Here is a 20,538-nt window from a genome sequence, read left to right on the forward strand (position 1 = left end):
AATCAAGAAATGGGCAGAAGACATGAACAGACATTTTTCCACAGAAGACATCCAAATGGCCAACAGACACATGAAAAAGTGTTCAATATCGCTCGGCATCAGGGAAATCCAAATCAAAACCTCAATGAGATACCACCTCACACCAGTCAGAATGGCTAAAATTAACAAGTCAGGAAATGACAGATGTTGGCGGGGATGCAGAGAAAGGGGAACCCTCCTACACTGTTGGTGGGAATGCAAGCTGGTGCAGCCACTCTGGAAAACAGTATGGAGGTTCCTCAAAAAGTTGAAAATAGAGCTACCATATGATCCAGCAATTGCACTACTGGGTATTTACCCCAAAGATACAAAAGTAGGGACCCGAAAGGCTACGTGCACCCCGATGTTTATAGCAGCAATGTCCACAATAGCCAAACTGTGGAAAGAGCCAAGATGTCCATCAACAGATGAATGGATAAAGAAGATGTGGTATATATATACAATGGAATATTATGCAGCCATCAAAAGGAATAAGATCTTGCCATTTGCAACGACGTGGATGGAACTGGAGGGTATTATGCTGAGCGAAATAAGTCAAACAGAGAAAGACATGTATCATATGACCTCACTGATATGAGGAATTCTTAATCTCAGGAAACAAACTGAGGGTTGCTGGAGTGGGGGGTGGGGTGGGAGGGATGGGGTGACTGGGTGATGGACACTGGGGAGGGTATGTGTTCTGGTAAGCGCTGTGAATTGTGCAAGACTGTTGAATCTCAGATCTGTACCTCTGAAACAAATAATGCAATATATGTTAAGAAAGAGAAAAAGAAGAAGAAGAATGTAGCAGGAGGGGAAGAATGAAGGGGGGGAAATCGGAGGGGGAGAAGAACCATGAGAGACAATGGACTCTGAAAAACAAACTGAGGGTTCTAGAGGGGAGGGGGTTGGGAGGATGGGTTAGCCTGGTGATGGGTATTAAAGAGGGCACGTTCTGCATGGAGCACTGGGTGTTATGCAGAAACAATGAATCATGGAACACTATATCTAAAACTAATGATGTAATGTATGGGGATTAACATAACAATAAAAAAAATTTAAAAAAAAATAAAAAAATAAAAAAAAAAATAAAAAAAAAAAGTTTGTCAACCATAAAAAAAAAAAAGAATAGAGAGCCCAGAAATGGACCCTCAACTCTATGGTCAACTAATCTTCAACAAAGCAGGAAAGAATGTCCAATGGAAAAAGGACAGTCTCTTCAACAAATGGTGTTGGGAAAATTGGACAGCCACATGCAGAAGAATGAAACTGGACCATTTCCTTACACCACACACAAAAATAGACTCCAAATGGTTGAAAGACCTCAATGTGAGACAGGAGTCCATCAAAATCCTAAAGGAGAACACAGGCAGCAACCTCTTCGACCTCAGCCGCAGCAACTTCTTCTTAGAAACATCGCCAAAGGCAAGGGAAGCAAGGGCAAAAATGAACTATTGGGACTTCATCAAGATAAAAAGCTTTTGCACAGCAAAAGAAACAGTCAACAAAACCAAAAGACAACCGACAGAATGGGAGAAGATATTTGCAAATGACATATCAGATAAAGGGCTAGTATCCAAAATCTATAAAGAACTCATCAAACTCAACACCCAAAGAACAAAGAATCCAATCAAGAAATGGGCAGAAGACATGAACAGACATTTTTCCAAAGAAGACATCCAAATGGCCAACAGACACATGGAAAAGTGCTCAACATCGCTCGGCATCAGGGAAATCCAAATCAAAACCTCAATGAGATACCACCTCACACCAGCCAGAATGGCTAAAATTAACAAGTCAGGAAACGACAGATGTTGGCGGGGATGCGGAGAAAGGGGAACCCTCCTACACTGTTGGTGGGAATGCAAGCTGGTGCAGCCACTCTGGAAAACAGTATGGAAGTTCCTGAAAAAGTTGACAATAGAGCTACCATACGATCCAGCAATTGCATTACTGGGTATTTACCCCAAAGATACAAATGTAGGGATCCAAAGGGGTACATGTACCCCAATGTTTATAGCAGCAATGTCCACAATAGCCAAACTGTGGAAAGAGCCAAGATATCCATCGACAGATGAATGGATAAAGAAGTTGTGGTATATATATACAATGGAATATTATGCAGCCATCAAAAAGAATGAAATCTTGCCATTTGCAACGACATGGATGGAACTGGAAGGTGTTATGCTGAGCGAAATAAGTCAATCAGAGAAAGACATGTATCATATGACCTCACTGATATGAGGAATTCTTAATCTCCGGAGACAAACTGAGGGTTGTTGGAGTGGGGGGTGGGGTGGGAGGGATGGGGTGGCTGGGTGATAGACACTGGGGAGGGTATGGGCTATGGTGAGTGCTGTGAATTGTGCAAGACTGTTGAATCACAGATCTGTACCTCTGAAACAAATAATGCAATATATGTTAAGAAAAAAAAAAAGAAGAAGAAGATAGCAGGAGGGGAAGAATGAAGAGGGGGAAATCGGAGGGGGAGACGAACCATGAGAGAGAATGGACTCTGAAAAGGAAACTGAGGGTTCTAGAGGGGAGGGGGTTGGGAGGATGGGTTAGCCTGGTGATGGGTATTAAAGAGGGCATGTTCTGCATGGAGCACTGGGTGTTATGCACAAACAATGAATCATGGAACACTATATCAAAAACTAATGATGTAATGTATGGTGATTAACATAACAATAAAAAAAATTTTTTAAAAAAGGGAAGTCCATAAAGGATTTTAGAAAATGGATAGAGACAATCCAATGTTTATTTCAAAAACATCACTATGCATGCAGTATATAAACAGAAAATTCAATATAGGAATTGAATTAGAAGGCAACAATAAGAGTTAGACATGTGTGTAGCAATGAGGATGAATATAAGTAGGCAAGAGCAGAAATATATGTACGAATTGTTTATTATTTTTAATAATTGAAATCCTCAAGATTCAAAAGGAAAGGAGCACAATGTCATAATTCTGAGGTTTCTGGGAACCAGATAGATAATGGTGATTTTCCTGAGGTAGGAAATCCAGGCGGAAGAATGACTTCTGGGGACAGATCACAGATTCAGTTTTTAACATGGTGAAGTACCCTTAACATATGCAAGTGGAAATGTCAAGTGGGCAATTAGACGATATGCATCTGGAATTCAGAGAAGCTGGCTGATCTAGAAATTTAAATTTAAGGGCCACTGGAATATAAATGGTGCTTGCAGACTGCAACAGCCATGAGTAAGGATGAGCTCTCCCTGCAAGAGTAGAGTGGGAAGGAAAGGAGACCTGAGAGAAAAACCTGTGCAAAAAGCAAAAGCATGGTAGAAGAGGATGAGCCAGAAAAGTGGACTGAAAAGGAGCAGCCATAAGAATGGGGAAAATAGAAATAGCTGATGTCAAGGAAGCCAATGGTACAAAAGAAGGTAGAGATCTATCAAACCAAATGCTGCAAAGAGAATGCTAAAACTGGGCAAAGGACTTGAATAGACATTTCTCCAAAGAAGACATACAAATAACCAACAAGCAAGTGAAAAGATGTTCAACATCACTAATCAGGGAAATGCTAATCAAAACCACAATAAGATACTACCTCACACCCATTAGGATGTCTGCTATGAAAAAAAAAAAACAAACTGAAAATAACAAGTGTTGGTGAAGATGTGGACTAAAAATTTAGAACTCTTGTGCACTGTTGGTGGGAAGGTAAACTGGTGGAAAACAGTGTGGTGGTTCCTCAAAAAATTAAAGATAGAGCTACCGTATAATCCAGTAATTCCACTACTGAGTGTATACCCAAGAGAATTGAAAGCCAGGTCTGGAAGAGATGTTGGTATACCATGTTCATAGATGCATTATTCACAATAGCAAAAAGGTAGAAGCAGCACAAGCATACATTGGCAGATGAATGAATTTTAAAAATGTAGTCTATACATACAAGGGAATATTATTCAGCCTTAAAAATGAAGGAAATTCTGACACGTTAATACATGGATAAACCTCGAGGGCATTATGCTAAATGAAATAAGCTAGCACAAAAAAGGAAAATAATGTGTGATTTCACTTATATGAGGTAGCTTGAGTAGTCAAATTCATAGAGACAGAAAGCAGAATGGTGGTTGCCAGGGGCTGAAGAGAGGGGTGAAGGGGGGTACTTGTTCAACGGGCATAGAATTTTAGTTTTGCGAGATGAAAGTTCTGGAGACTGGTTACACAGAACTGTGAATATACTTAACACCACTGAACTGTACACTTAAAAATGGTTAAGAAGGTAAATTTTATGTTATGTGTATTTTACAATTAAAAATAAAAACTGTTATGAAAATGTAACTCTTGTATGTGGATAAGATAAAATAAATTACATGTTTCTGTAGCTAAAAAATCATCTAGTAATTACATACACTTTTTTCAAGGAATTTGATTGTGGAAGAGAAAAGAGATAAAGAAGAAACTAAAAGACAAATGTCAGATCAAAAGAGATGCATTTCTTCTATAAAGATGGTAGACACTCAAGCATATTTAAATACTAATAAGAATGTAGAAGAAGAGAGAATTAAAGCTAGAAAGAATAATCAATACTGAGACATTTCTCAAAGATGGGAGGAGATAACAGTGTGGAATGCAGACAGAATGGAAGCATCCATCAGGAGGATGATTGCCTCCTCCAAGTGAAGAAGGAGGGAATGAAGACGGGAGTGAACAAGATAGGCAGGTGTATTGGTTTGGTAGCAGAAAGTTGATCAGTTTGAATCAAAATACTTTCATTTTCCCTGAAAAGAATCAGGGTTCACTTCTGAGAGGGAGGATATTATTGAGGCTTTAGAGTTTCTGGAAGAGGGAAGAAAGTTTGAAACAGTAATTAAGGATTACCGGGAAGGGTGGAGATCCACTCAAGGCTGGTGTTCTCCTAGCTGCCCAATGGTGTGAATTTCTCTGCCTTCCTGAGATGCTTGAGTAGGCACAGTGAAAATATATTGTTGGGTTCACCTAGAACTGGAGTTATGACTAGCAAAGTTACAAGACAGGGAGTATATTAGGTAAGTGATAATTTGATGGACCAACGCATTGAAGGTGGATATGGAAGGAAGTAAAGAGAGGGGCTAATGGATAAGGAGAAGGTTAAGATGAATGAATAACTGGACTGATGGGTCAGACAGTTTAATGGGAGCAGCCGAGTGAGTCAGAGACAGACGTGTCTATTAGTGATGCTGCAGTGACAGTGTGTCATCAAGTGAGAGGGTGGCCATCACAAAGTGGGAACCATTGGGACTATGAGTTACACCAGGAAGGCAGGCCATCAAGTGTACACTGGGAGTGTATGGCAGAACCAGGGTAGAGAGGAAAACAGCAACCCAAGTGACAAAAGTCTTCATTTGTCAAGAAAAAAAGGAAGGGGCGCTTTTTAAAGCTTTGTCCATCACATTTATGTTATGTATATGGGCTGAATTGTGTGCCCCCAAATGTCGAAGTCCTAAACCCTAGGAACTTGGAACATGACCTTATTTGGAGATAGGGTCATTGCAAGTAGAACTAGCTAGGTTGAGATGAGGCCATGAGGGTGGACACAAGCATGGACACGGAGAAGGCCATGTGAAGATGAAGGTGGAGGTCAGGGCCATGTTTCCACAAGCCAAGGAGCACTGAAGGCCAGCAGCCCGCTGGGGGCAGGGGGAGAGGTGTGGAGGGGATCTCCCTCGTGGCCTCAGAAGGAACCCATGCTGCCCACACCTGGATCTCAGACCTGAGGCCTCCAGAACTAGGAGACAATGAATTTCTGTTCATCTCACCCAGTTTGTGGGACTTCATTACAGCAACCCTAGAAAACTAATGCATTTGCCTTAATATATCTTCATCCTCATCTACAAAAGCTGTTTTTGGAAGGCCACCTTGGGTCCAGGTTTCCTGTCTGGTCAGACATCCTCACTGAGTCAAAGGAACAGAAAGGCCTTGAGAAGGTTTTTGTCTTCTGTGTAGACCATCACATGTAGAAGATTCCAGTACTAAGTAGTGTCTATCACTTACTCATTTCTCGCTACTACTGTCAAGTTTATATACATCATCTTATAATCTTATATAATCATTGTAACCACCATGCAAAATAAGTATTATTGTCCTCATTTTGCAAATTAGAAAACCACGGCACAGAGAAATTAAGGATTTTCCCCAGCAGCAACCAAATATCAAAGCTGGAATTTAAATTAAGGCCATCTGACTCAAAAGCTCACATTTTGTCCACCTTCTAGTGTTAACTGCAGCCTGACTACACCCAGAGGCAGGGCCCCCCTGCACCCCAGGGGGATGCCCATTCCCCCACTGGGAATGCTGAAGCTGCTCAACAGTTAGTTGCTTCCTCATTCTCTAATTAAAGGTCTTTGACTTTGGGGTCAGTTCTCTCCTGCTCTGTCCCCTTTCCTTCCTGCCTCCACTTGTCCTCTTCCTCTGACAACCGTTGCAGACTCCCTGCATTCACTCTGTGGGTCCTCCAGATTCTGGTTCCTGCCTAGCCCTCCAGCTGCTTCTCTCTTCATTTGCAACCCAGCTCCTCTCTGTTCCCCATGCACATCCACTCTCTCTAACCCCCTGGCCTTTGCACATGCTGGGCCCTCCACCCTGCCTCATTCTCGCCTTCACTGGAGAAATCTCCCCTGCCCTTCTGTGTTTAGATGTCCACCTGAAGGAAGAGCCTTGTCCATTTTTCCCTCTGTCTTCACATTCACTCAACATTTAATTCAAAAAGTGTATGTCTCAGGCTCTGGGTTGGGACAGTTGGGGAGACAAAGTTCCTGCCCAGGGAGCCTGAGTTCTGGTGAGGAGAGAGGCACAGTCACTCCAGTGCCTGCCTTACAGTAGGAGACTAACACACACCAGTGGGTATCTTACAGCGGGAGACTAACGCACGCCAGTGGGTATCTTACAGCGGGAGACTAACGCACGCCAGTGGGTATCTTACAGCGGGAGACTAACGCACGCCAGTGGGTATCTTAGAGCGGGAGACTAACGCACGCCAGTGGGTATCTTAGAGCGGGAGACTAACGCACGCCAGTGGGTATCTTAGAGCGGGAGACTAACGCACGCCAGTGGGTATCTTACAGCGGGAGACTAACGCACGCCAGTGGGTATCTTAGAGCGGGAGACTAACGCACGCCAGTGGGTATCTTACAGCGGGAGACTAACGCACGCCAGTGGGTATCTTAGAGCGGGAGACTAACGCACGCCAGTGGGTATCTTAGAGCGGGAGACTAACGCACGCCAGTGGGTATCTTAGAGCGGGAGACTAACGCACGCCAGTGGGTATCTTAGAGCGGGAGACTAACGCACGCCAGTGGGTATCTTACAGCGGGAGACTAACGCACGCCAGTGGGTATCTTACAGCGGGAGACTAACGCACGCCAGTGGGTATCTTAGAGCGGGAGACTAACGCACGCCAGTGGGTATCTTAGAGCGGGAGACTAACGCACGCCAGTGGGTATCTTAGAGCGGGAGACTAACGCACGCCAGTGGGTATCTTACAGCGGGAGACTAACGCACGCCAGTGGGTATCTTAGAGCGGGAGACTAACGCACGCCAGTGGGTATCTTAGAGCGGGAGACTAACGCACACCAGTGGGTATCTTACAGCGGGAGACTAACGCACACCAGTGGGTATGCGTTGAGTTCAGTGAATTCTGCTCTTGGTGTGATACTTGACTCTAGGAAGAAGAAATCTAGATTCTTTTCTAAAGTTGGCTTTCTCATTTTTGAAAAAATATTTCCAGGGAACTACTCATCATGAGAAGTGTTCAAAGGCTACCTCTGACTTTCAGGTATGCATTGAAATAAGCCTCAGTCAAACTCATATAGTGTGCAAGCTTTTCCTCTAACTTCCAGACGAAGGTAGCATGCAGATGGGAGCCTCCAGCATTACCAAATTCAGGGCAGGAGCTGGGAGTTTGAATGCCAAGAGGGATAGGTCAGGTCCATGACTAAGTGAAGGATGTCTTCTCGGGAGGGTGGCATATCCGGAGTCAGCCCCACTGAAGGCCAGCAAGCTCATTTCCATAGGGAAACACAGGCCCTGCATTGGCAGACTGACTGATATTTACAGAGAAGCCAGAGTCTGAATTTTTAAATGATATCTCCAGACACTATTTTAGTGCTGACAACGAATCCCTGTACAACGGAGTGCAATCCTGGCCCTGAGTTGGCCCACGGACTCTCAGCTGACCTTTGTTTGGTGGATTATCATTGCCTCGCCTTTGTTTTTTTTTTTTTACCTCTGGTGTTTCTCTCCTGCCTTCCAGGGAATGCTCCATGGTGCAGATTGTTGCTTAAGTTAATTTTATCATGAGGCGATCCCGACATCTGAGTCCATTGGAAACGCCCGGAAGAACAGAGAGAAGGGAGCTGACCATCACTGGTGGCCTCAGCGGGAAATGCCAATGGCGAGCTTCCTCAGACCACACACCTGGACTCGGGCCTCCAGCACAGGGCGTGCTTCCCGGGAGAGGAGGGGGAGGGAAGGGGAGGGAGGGGGAGGCGGGGAGGAGGCAAAGAAGAGCCACGGCTGTTTGGGGTGCGCCGTTCCCCTCCGAGGTGACCACAGCCGAGTAGCAACATGTTAAATGAGGTTGACAATGTGTGAAGTGGAAAATGTCACTAGCAGAAGAGAGGCACAGTGAACTTTAGTTTTGATTTAAATTAATGGGAACTCAAGGAGAGAAAATCCTTCCAGCGTTCCAAGAAGTCACAAGGTTGCAAGCGTGGACGCGCCTGAGCAGGTGTCTGCTCTGGTGTGATAGACTCACTTCTGCGCACCTCGTGTTTATTTGCAGACGACACTGAACTATTTAGACACATAAATACTTCAATTATAGGGATGTCATCCAGCTACCACACTTTGGGTTCCACTCTAACAAACTCTTTTTTTTTTTTTTTTTTTTTTTGTCCTTTCCATTCTTTCCCGTCGGCCTGGAGGAGGCTAAGACAATCACAGCAATGGATGAGCAGCTGTTGGGAAGGCGAGGGATCCGGGCATAAGATTCTTGGAGTTGGTAGTGCAGGGGAAAATCAGCAAACAGTTCTTTGAAATGTCTTACCATGCAAAATATACCTGAAGAGAGGGGAAAGCCCTCAGACTACAATTAAGGAAAGGAGTTGCTTCCCAAGGAAACCAACCACAGCTTCTTAGGAGCAGGTGCATGGCCAGGCACTGGGGAGTCAGGCCCCAGACCTTGGTCACATGAAGGGAAAGCAGCCCGGAAGAAGGAGTCAGTGGCCAGACCTCGTGGTTTTTCCGTGGGTCTCCTCTCGTGGAGGCACTGTGCACTCTAAGCAACTTCACGACAGCCCTGAGGGGACACCTGCAAACGTGGGTGTCTCGTGATCAGGAGAGATCAAGGCTCTAGTTCCCTTCCCATGGTTATTATCCAAAAAACCAGGCTCAAATATTACCCAGCACTGATAACTTGAAGTGAATGCTTGGCAAGGGAAGAGAGCAGGACAATCCAGACATCAAATAGCTCTCCAGCGAGAAGTCCCGATTGAAGAGAAAGGAGTGGATGTGAGGATGGCAGCGGGTGGAAGAGTTGCTGCTACTGCAGGAAGGAATGTTCTCGCGACATTTGGGATGCCGAGACAGCTGTTAGGAGGGCTGATTAGCATCGCCTTCAGGATCCAGAGGAGTGAAGAGGCAGTGCAGAGCTGCTTGGAGAATTAGCATCCTTAAATAAGAGACATAAGTGTAATGGGAACAGAGACGATCCTAAGTGGCTCATCTCTGGCTGTTCTGCAATAATGTGAGTGTTAAATATACACCAAGGGAGCAGGGGGCAGACAGAGGCAAAAGCATAAAAGAAACTAGGGTGTTATTAGAAATAGATGTTTGCGGGGCGTTTACATGCAGCCAACCCTCAGGTTTGTTTTGAATCAGACAAATGAGAATATCTTTTAAAGGTAATATATTTAAGCTCATTGCAACACCATTCCAATTCTGGGAACGGTGCCTCTGTGCACACATGGTGGTGATCACAACCCCTCCTCTCGCCAGGGGAAGCCTGCGATAGGGAGCACCGTTCCTCTCCGATAAGGCTGCCTCCTCTGGGGTGCTAACCATCTCTGAATTTCAAAGCTAATATGAATTACCTTTTGCATGTGGAGTGTTCATTTTCCCAACCAGATAGCAAGGTTTTAAGACAGAGAAAAATCCTGCATCTCCTGATGTGCTGTCACCTCCTTGCTAATGAAACCACTCCAGAACTTACCAGTGGATTGCTCTCTGAGCCATGGCAATGCAACCACCCCGATCCCTTTCCAGTCCTGGTCAGGAAGAAAAAACCATTTTGATGTTTGTGAGTTATCAGGAGGACAAGCATTTCTACTCAGTGACAAAAACACACAGGTACCTGTTTTTGAAAGGGAAAGAATATTTTGAGAACCGGACATTAATGACACCTGTCAAGTGAGCCAGGCTTCCCAAGGCCACTCCCAGCAGGTTCTGCAAGAGAACCTTCTACTGGGAGAAGCCATCAGTATGCATTTTGTCTTTCTCTCGCCCTCCCCTGCAATTGCAAGACTTCCATCCTCCACCCCAAATCCTCCCGAGTCCTTGGTGGGGACAGATTCATAAACAAGCTCTGTCAGTGCCACGAGACATCACCATCTGCCCCGTCCCCCTTCCCGGCCTTCTTTAGGGTGTTCTGGTGCAGCGACATCCCTTGGCCCTCTCTCCACCTGCGCCACTGGTAACTCAAAGAATGTCTGCCCCGCTTCCCTCTAGAGGCTGCACAAACTCAGGCCAAGGGCTTTGCTTCTTGCTGAGTCCAGCAGCTGGCCAGGCTCTCAGCGCTTCCCCGCCTCCAGCCACACACAGCGTGAGAGCCACGGCGGGAGGTGCCGCCGACGGGGACGGGCGGCCAGCCATGCAGGTGGCGCTGGGGCTGGGAACCAGCTTGGACAAGGCCTCTCTCCCGTTCGGTGCTTTGGCCCTTTGGATGAGTCCATGCAAAGCCGCCAGGTTGCCCAGAGATTTCAAGAGGTGGTTCTTTGCTTTCTCAGTCTGGTCGAGGCCTCCCCTCCACATGTGCCGTGGGAGGGTGAGTGGAGAGGGCAGGCCTAGGAGAGGACAAGTAACAAGCCTCCATTCAGAATTCCCTTCCTCTTCCCTCCATTAGCCATTGTCCTGGCTTTTCTCTCGTTTCTCACTTTTTTGCCTTAGGATGAGTTTGTTTCCAGGGTTTTCTGCAGGTCCTCATGCACAGAGAGCCCCAGGGGACACCCTTGACCCTCCAGCTGGGTCTGAAACTTTGAGTAAATAGTACTTGGGTTTAAAAGGAAGCTTCCTGTCCCCACAGCATCCCTGAGACCCACAACAGTTCCTGAGGCACATTGCACAGCCCCTGTCTTCCTCGGTTCTCACGGGTCCGGGGAAACCTGTGGTGCCATTCATTCCACTTGGACAAATGGGTAAACTGAGAACCAGAGAAGTTAAGCAGCCTGCCCAAGCTTGCACAGCTTTAAGGGATGAGATGAACACTTAAGTCCGGGTCTGGTTCCAGATCAGATGCTCTTTATATCTCAAAGTTTAACTGAATTACGATCTCTGATGGAGAGGCAAAGTCGGTGTAAACATTTCCAGAACGAGGATCAGAGACATCATCCAGTTTGGTTTTCACGCCTCTTCCCTTCCAATGGCAGTATGAGCATGGTTGTGACAGATTCTCCAGGGCCAAAATGAATTCATAAGATGCAGGGGTTTGTAACTCCAGCAGCCCCCTCGAGCTGGCACCGTGGATGGCCCCGCGGTGCTCGGCCAACGAGGCCACTCCCCTCCCCACCTTTCCCTACTTACCTCTCACAGCTCAGCACCCGCAGGCATGTGAGGATTTCCATGTCAAGGTAGCATCTGGCCAGCCTGGGTTTGGTCTCTGGGAGCGAGCCTAAAGGATGCTTGTGGAGGACTTTGCTGTCCCCATATTTTCATTTCAAAGCTCCCTGAATATACAGAATGGGATGGACAGTTCTTCACACCTTTTTTTTAAGATTTTATTTTTTTATTTGACAGAGAGAGAGAGAGACAGTGCAAGTGCGAGTGGGGGGAGGAGCAGAGGGAGAGGGACAAGCAGACTCTGAGCTGAGCACGGAGCCTGACGTGAGGCTCGATCTCACGACGCTGAGATCATGACCTGAGGCAAAATCAAGAGTCAGACGCTCCGCCAGCTGAGCCCCCCAGGCGCCCCTCTTCTCACCTTTAAAACAACCACCGTCATACAGTAGTGTTAAATCCCTGAACTCCGAAAGTGAAAACTTCACACTTTGTTTCTTCAGAGGTATTAAGATCAAGGGTTAAGGATATGCACTACTTTTGTTTTTGCTTTCTTAAGTATGCCTGGGAATCACAAGACTCACTCATTTCACTTGGAAATTTTTCAAGCTTCTTAGAAGACTGTTTCTAATTGCAAACCCACTCTATGAAGACGGCAGTTTCCCATTATCCATCCCATGCAATAAGGCAGCCCTTGTTGCTGCTTCTGCATCTGACACCATCCTTCTGGGGCGGGGTGGGGGGCACCTGAGAGAAGGCGCAAGTGTCCAGGGAACAGAACTGCAGCTCGGGGTTCTGGAGGCTCTCTGGCAGGTGACAACCTAGAAAATTCTTAACACTGAACACCAAGCTGGATAACATTCAGCTTACTAACTTCCAATTTATTACCCAACGCTAACTAAATGTGGACGCGAAGGAAACAACTTTCAAAATGCAATGTGCATATACTATAGGACTCATGCAGACTTTTAGAACATGAAGAGATTTAGTCTTGCAGACAGCCTCATCTGCACCCCATTTACAGAGCATCTCAGATGACCCAGAGAAAGCACAGGAGCAAGCTCCCAGCCGCCAGCTAACTCCAGTGTGGGAGTCCCCACAGTGCCAGGCAGGCTGTCCCCAGGGGAGCGAGCCCACAACCTCAGGGCGTGAGACGTAGAAAAGGAAGCAAAATAGAAATAAATCCAAATTAAATGGACCATGATAGCAATTATCATCTATTAAACACCCTCCGTGTGCCAGACACTGGGTTTGGGGATTTATATACATTAAAAAATGAAATGTTCACACTAAACTTATTTCTTTTATCTACATCTTACAAATGAGAACACCGAGGCTAAACGGGTTATATTAAGTGGCTCACAGTCATCGGAGTTCAGGTGACAAAGCCTAAATGCCAGTCAGGTTCTTTGGGATACACGTCACTTAGCCTTCCTGGAGGTGGGAAGCCCAAACCCGGACAAGGGATACGATGTGCTGTCCAAGATTTCTTTCCTTTCATCACTTCTAGGCGCATATGCGATGTAATCAGAAAAGACAACATTCTTGCCTAATGAGAGCTTGCTGGAAGGAAAACAAGGGGCAGACAGAGCCGAGCCAGGAGTCTCCCTGTGGCTGAGGACAGCGTGCATGGCTCTGCATGCAGGTCACCACGTGAGCCATGAGCCGTCATGACTGGTCCACCTGACGGCGCCTCAAGCGATGGGCAGTGCTCACCCCCGGGGCAGCCTGGCACCCCAGGTGGCCCTGCCCGCCTCCCCCACCCCCGCAAGCCTACTCCAGCAAAAGGAGAGCTGTTTTGCAACCCCCCCAAAAACAGGAAATGCCTTCTCAAGTGTAAGCCCCCATTTTTAAATTAGGTACAATGGAAATGCCTGCACAATGTAGCTCGTAGTCACACCACTTTTAAATGAATCTCTTTGTGTCCACCGTTGTTGATTGAGGTCAAACACGGCTGATTTAAATCCCGCCTATAGCCATGATTGGTAAAACTTTATTAATCCTACTCTATTCATTTGGACGTTGTTAGTGTATGTATATACTCAATTTGGGCAGAGCCAGATTGACATTTGCTTTTGAACTCTCTTTGTAAAATGAATTTGCTAAGCATCCAGTACAATTAGTATTATGCAGAAAATGCTCACTGTAAATACTCACATTCAATCATTCTCATTTATGAATTAAAGAGTTGCCTAAAGACATCTGCCTCTTACTCTTTTGTTGCTTTCGTATTGGAATACTATGTATTCTTTAAAGCAACCCAAAATTTAGTTTCTTCATAAAATTTTGAATGCAGGGTCCCCCCCACCACCACTGGCTGTTTCTGCTTTTAAAATCTAATAGAGGGTTTCCAAAGGAAGCTGCAACAGGGAGACGAGATGGTGCTGGCCGAGCCGGGCAGCCAGGTGGAAGGGCGTGATGGAGAGCCAGGCCCCGGGCAGGCGGAGGGAGGTGGACAGAGGGACACCTCTTGGCCTCAGTGCCCTGTGTGAGACCTGCTCGCGGAGCCCAGAGAGCGGCAGGCAGCTCGCGGGACCTGTAAGGATATAGTCTCTATTTGTTCTAGACTGCAGGAAAATGCCCACTGAGCCTCCACCCGCTGCTCAGAGAGCCTTTCCAGGCTGTGGGTTGGATGACATTTTCCCTAACCTTTTTAACAAACATAGGGCGAGGACCACACTGTTTGGCTCAAAGACTACATTTCGGGAAAAAAAAAAAATGCATAGAAGGGGAATTGTTTCGGAGCTTTCAGCAAACGGCGCTAATCACCATAATCCCAAAGCATAGCAAACACAAACAAACCTGGGCATCTGGGACACGGGGTAGTTTTGCTCTCCCCCCTGCCCATCTCTAGGCATGCCGAGCCGCCCCAGAAAACAGCCAGGGGAGCACATTTCTATGGGCCAAATCCATGCCCCCTGTGGGAAAGAAGGCTAGGGCTGTCTCTGTCAGGGCCCTTCTGGTGCCAGGAGCGGGGTCCTGGCAGGTTTCCCCGGGGGAATGGCGACAGTCTGCAGCTGGTCCCTGCGCAGCCTCGTGCTTCCCTAGACACGCATGGTGTATCCGTTCTCGCCCGAGCCGGCTCCTTCTCCTTCCCCGCCGCCCCCCACTGCTGTGCTCAGAACTTACACACCCCCGACGGCATCCCAAGCCAGAGTGTCCCCCAAATCCATAGGTTGAAGTCCTGACTTCCCCCTCTGATACCTCAGAAGGTGACTGTATTTGGAGATGGTGATTACATTGGAAGGAGGCCATTAGGGTGAGTGAGACTCCAGTGTGACCGGCGTCTTGGTCAGAAGAAATGAAGAAGACAGAATTCTCCATTCCAGGTCTCACTGTGTCTCCTTCACTTGTGTAAATATGTTCGTGTTTGCACACTGTGTGTAGCTATATTGTTCATGCATGTAGAAATACATGTGTATGATCTGATCAGGTTGGATTCATTTGCAGAAGTTGGTGCTGCTCTGTCTTATTTAGAAAAGCATTTCTCACTTACAATGACGAAGCCATCCCCTCAGCAGGCCTTTTTAGGGGAGCACTGTTAACCCTTTATTCTTGACAGCTGAGTGGCAGGGGCGTGAGCATCATTCTACGACCCCAGAGCAGGAATAACAGACACCGGAAACTCAGCTGTGGTCCTGGAGTCCTAGGATCATTCATGAAAGCATCTGGACGGGGGGAACAGTCACAACTCATTCGCTGTCATTCTCTGTCATTCTGTTCCTGCAACTCTGTTTTGAATATAATCCACCAACCCCCCCAGAAGGGAACCTGTCGCAGAAGATCTGATGAGCAGACAAGGTTTCTGGCATCCGAGTGGACTGGAGACTCTTATCTGGGACCCAGAAACAGAGCCTCGTGGCAAGCAGCCCATGGGACGTGGGAGGGGAGATGATCCGTCAAAATTGCCAGTGAACGCCGCGCAGCGCCACGGCCCACCCCAGCTCCGGGGTGCGTGTGCACGGCCTACAGCCTGGGCAGGCTAACTCTTCCAGGCTCTGCTCTTCACAGCGGGCCTGCAGGTAAGCACGTCAAGTACCCTCTGCGTGAGGGCAAGGACATGGGAAGCTCCATGGGGGGCCTCTCCAACCCTCTCCAACCCAGACTTCCCTTAACGGGGTTCATAGTTTGGGCTCTGACTAGCACAGTCTTTGCATTTGCTTATACTTTGTCAGAACTGCTAAGAGAGAGAAGGATGAGTGGTAGGAGTCAAGCAATAAATTCCACCTGAATATTATATATATATATATATATATATATATATATATACCCTTATTTTAAAAATTATTGATTATATATTCAAGAATTTTTCAAGAATATATATACACATATATATATATATATTCAAGAATTTTTAAAACCAGATTTTGACTAAATAATGTTTAAATATGTCCTTTGTGTACCAGGCCAGTAACGTTTCTGAAGAAACAAATCTGGAAAGCATCTTTTTGTGGGCCCAGCAGGTTTCCGGAACATCTGAGTGCTGCTGACAAATAGCCTTTTAGCAAATTAAGTGTAAATGAATCAGAAGCTTATGGATCATGTTTTAGCTGAAACAAACAAAGGATCCAAAATTTATAAGAAAAGGTGCTTGGCAAACTCATTATAGTTTGTTGAACCCAAGCATTTGAAAAATAGTTGGATTAATTTTGCCAACTCAAAACCCTGCCAATTTTCTACTGTCCCTAAGTATTTACTAGCATTTTTCCAGATTGAATTTCCTATCCATATTTCTAAATGTTCTTGGCCACTCTGCTGATAATTATTTGGAGTACTTTATATGCACTGGGATAATACGCCTCATTCTCTGAAAATTAATCCAAGGTCATACTAACTGGACAGTTTTACAGTTTACAAAATTCTTTCAAGAATATCACACTATTTACATCTCTCAGCATTGCCCTGTGAGACAAACATATTCTTTCCCTTCCATGGATAAAGAAACCAAGGCTCACAGAGGTTTAATGACTTCATCAAAGCTACGGAGTCAGAAAACTGCAGAATGAGGACTAAAATCCAGGGCTCCTGACCCCAAATCTATACCATGGGTATAAAGAGTGTGCTAGGTTCTTCACCTGCTCTACACTCGCTAGAAGAGTAGCTGCGGCATAAGGAACAGGAGAGGCCCCACCGAGGGTCAGGATAGACACCTCAGTCTTCAGACATTTGAGGTAACTTGACTACTGTATGTCCTTCTCTGTCCCTGCTACTGTTTATATCCTCACCCTTTCAAAAATATGTCCTCCCTTCCAGGGTTCTTAATATACAAATAGGATGACTCATCCTTCTGAAGCTAATATAAATAGAAAGGTTTCCAGCATAAGAACATGCATGTGAAGAAAGCCAACCAAAATGCCAGCTACAAATTGAGCAAATAGTGTTGTCAACAAAGATATGTTCCACTTTTAATCAGGAGATCCACTGAATTGTGCAATTCCGTACACTGAGTAAATGATAAAGTGATTAGTCTGTCTTTTGCAACACCTCCCAATTTAGTATTCAGGCACTTAATTAATGTTCTGTTTACACCCCACTTCCACATCATTAATAAAGATGTTTAATAGAACTGAATTTAACACCAATCTGTATGCATAACACCCAGCAGAGTTTCTTCCCTTCGAGGTGGCCCTGCCCCTTCCCTGGCAACAGGCACACAATACAAGGATCCAAGATAGCATCCAGGGATGTAAGTGTCACCATTTATTTAAAACCCCAAGAATAGCCTATTCTGTGTCCTTACACTAAAAATGCAACACGCTGAGGACTTCTGGGGCACTGGCAATCCTGGCCTGATGCTAGGAGTAGTCTTGCAAAAAGGACCATGGAGTCTCCTGGAAGTGACACAGTATCAGACCCTTCCTCAGAGGGAAGGGGCAGTTTGGAGTATAACCCAGGAGCTCTGGGCCCAATCTTGCCCCATCCCCTGAACTCCTGCAAAATCTTAGGTCAAGGGAAGACATGACCAGGCTTCTGGTTCAAGATGGCAACACAGAAATTTCCTAAATTCACCTCCTCCCATGGACAAACCAAATCTTCAGCTATATATGAAACATTTTTCTCTGAAAAACCCTAAAAACTGTAGAGCAACCCCTTCACATTGGGCACACAAGAGGGAAACTACATCAAAATGAGCAGGAAAGGCTGAGATGCAACTTCACCATAAAACCCATCGACGATGCAGTGACCCATGATGAAGAAGGAACACAAAACCTGAAGTTTCTCCCTGAGGGATGATTCGTACCCCACATCAGCCACCCCAGGTTTTCATACTGGCACCTGAAAGACAAACCCCCCAAACATCTGGCTTTGAAGACCAATGGGGCTTCTCCCCGCAAGACCCACGGAGCCGTGGCGAGCTGAGGGATGGCTCTTAAAGGGCTTGTATGCAAACTCATTTGCCACGGGGCCCAGCACAAAAACAGCCTTTTGAAAAGTGCTCAGATTTTATTTGAAAGAGACTCATTTCCTAACTTTAAAGTATTGGTCTGAGGAGCAGGGGCTTGCTGGGACACTGTCCAGGGACAGAGACTGGTGGGCACCATCTTCCTTCCTGCTCTCCCTCTGTTGCTAGAGCCAGCAGGCACCATTGCCATCCGTGTGTGTGTGAGTGTGTGTGTTTCTTTTTCTTCTTTTGTGTCTTTTTTTCCTGTTTTTCTTTTTTATTTTCCTTTTTGTTGTTTTTTTCTTTTATTGGCGGGTGCCATCTTATACTCCCCCTTTGCTTTACTCCAGCCAGTGGGTGTCATCTTCACACTTTTCTTCTGCCACATGCCAGGGCTTCAGTATCTCCCAGAGAGGAGCTTCCTCACACATCTGATGCCCCAGTTTTTACATCTGGTGACACACTTTTTGAAGCTTCAACCCAGGGGACACCCCTTGATCACCAAGATATGGAGGCCTGGGGGTTTGTATTCCTGGGTCCACAGGACTGTAACAATCAGAGAGACAGTTATTGGCAGATTACCTCTCCTAGGGCACTTTTTAGATAGCAGCTTGAAACATATCCCCCGTCTTTCTGAGAAAGAGGTATATTTGCTTGACTAGGGGCTTTGACCTGAGGGACAGGCTTCTGGTTTGGCTCACTTAGAAGGGCCTATAGAAGTGTTCTCAGGGAATGGGGAACAGTGGATGCAATCTTTGTTCTCTCCCTCTGCCTTGCTCTAGTTCATTGGTATCTTAAAGAAAAGAGTTTATACACTTCTCTGGTGCTGATATTTGTCAGTGCTGCCAGGGGACACTTCTAGATCATCTGGCTCTGGTGGCCAGCAGGGCTTATATTTGCAATCCCAGATAACTATATACATTTGCATTCTCTAAAAGCTACTGCCAGAGGGTCTGGCTTCCAATCAGCCTGAATCTAGGTGCTAAATGAGATCCCCTCCCCTTTGGGGACAATGACTGGTCTTGGCATACCCTCAACTACTGGGAGCTATTAAAAATAAAATAGGCTGCTTGGACAATGACCAAGATTTGAGAGACAACCACCAACAGCTAGGGCAGGGTTGAATGATAAGGTTCTTTTCCTACACAATGCCAACACTTAAAGATTAGGAGAGATGGCAATGCCATCTAAGGCATAGAAACTAACAGAGTCAAGCAAAATGAAGAAACAGAGGAATATGCTCCAAACAAAAGAACAAGATAAGATCCCAAAAAATAAGTATTAGTGAAATAGAGATAAGTAATTTACCTGATAAAGAGTTCAAAGTGATGATCATGAAGATACTCAGCAAACTCAGGAGAAGAATGGATAAACACAGTGAGAATTTTAACAGAGAGATGGAAAATATAAGAAATTTCCAAGCAGCTTTCCAAGTTGCTCAGGGAAGGGTCCATACGGCATTGTTTTGCAAAGGGAAACTTTCACAAAGTCCAGAGTCCTTGATATCCTGCAAATGAAGGAGGAGGATGTCCTCAAATTCCTTGCAGCAGGAACCCATTTAGGTGGCACCAACCTTGACTTTCAAATGGAACAGTACATCTACAAAAGGAAAAGTGATGGTATCTACATCGTAAATCTGAAGAGAACCTGGGAGGACCTTCTGCTGGCAGCTCGTGTCATCGTTGCCATTGAAAACCCAGCTGATGTCAGTGTCATATCGTCCAGGAATACTGGCCAGTGAGCTGTGCTGAAATTTGCTGCTGCTCCAGAGCCACTCCTATTGCCAGCCGCTTCACTCCTGGAACCTTCACTAACCAGATCCAGGCAGCCTTCTGGGAGCTGAGACTTCTGGTGGTTACTGATCCCAGGGCTGACCACCAGCCTCTTACAGGGGCGTCCTATGTTAACCTGCCTACCATTTCTCTGTGTAACACAGACTCTCCTCTGTGCTATGTGGACATTGCCATCCCTTGCAACAACAAGGGAGCTCACTCAGTGGGTCTGATATGGTGGATGCTGGCCAGGGAAGTCTGCGCATGCGTGGCACCATTTCCCGTGAACACCCATGGGAGGTCATGACTGATCTCTACTTCTACAGAGATCTTGAAGAGATTGAAAAGGAAGAGCAGGACGCTGCTGAAAAGGCTGTGACCGAGGAGGAACTTCAGGGTGAATGGACGGCTCCAGCTCCTGAGTTCACTGCTACTCAGCCTGAAGTCGCACACTGGTCTGAAGGCATGCAGGTGCCCTCGGTACATATTCAGCAATTCCCTACTGAAGACTGGAGCACCCAGCCGACCACTGAAGACTGGTCTGCAGCTCCCACTGCTCAGGACACTGAATGGGTAGGAACAAC

The 20,538-nt window shown here is 46.1% G+C and overlaps 1 pseudogene; it reads left to right on the top strand.

Moving 5' to 3' along the window:
* Window positions 1-10,262: 10,262 nt before the first annotated feature.
* On the top strand, window positions 10,263-20,533 carry LOC118549548 (small ribosomal subunit protein uS2 pseudogene; annotated as a pseudogene).
* Window positions 20,534-20,538: the final 5 nt, after the last annotated feature.

This window comes from Halichoerus grypus, chromosome 9, assembly GCF_964656455.1.
Source record: "Halichoerus grypus chromosome 9, mHalGry1.hap1.1, whole genome shotgun sequence".
Lineage (NCBI taxonomy): Eukaryota > Metazoa > Chordata > Mammalia > Carnivora > Phocidae > Halichoerus > Halichoerus grypus.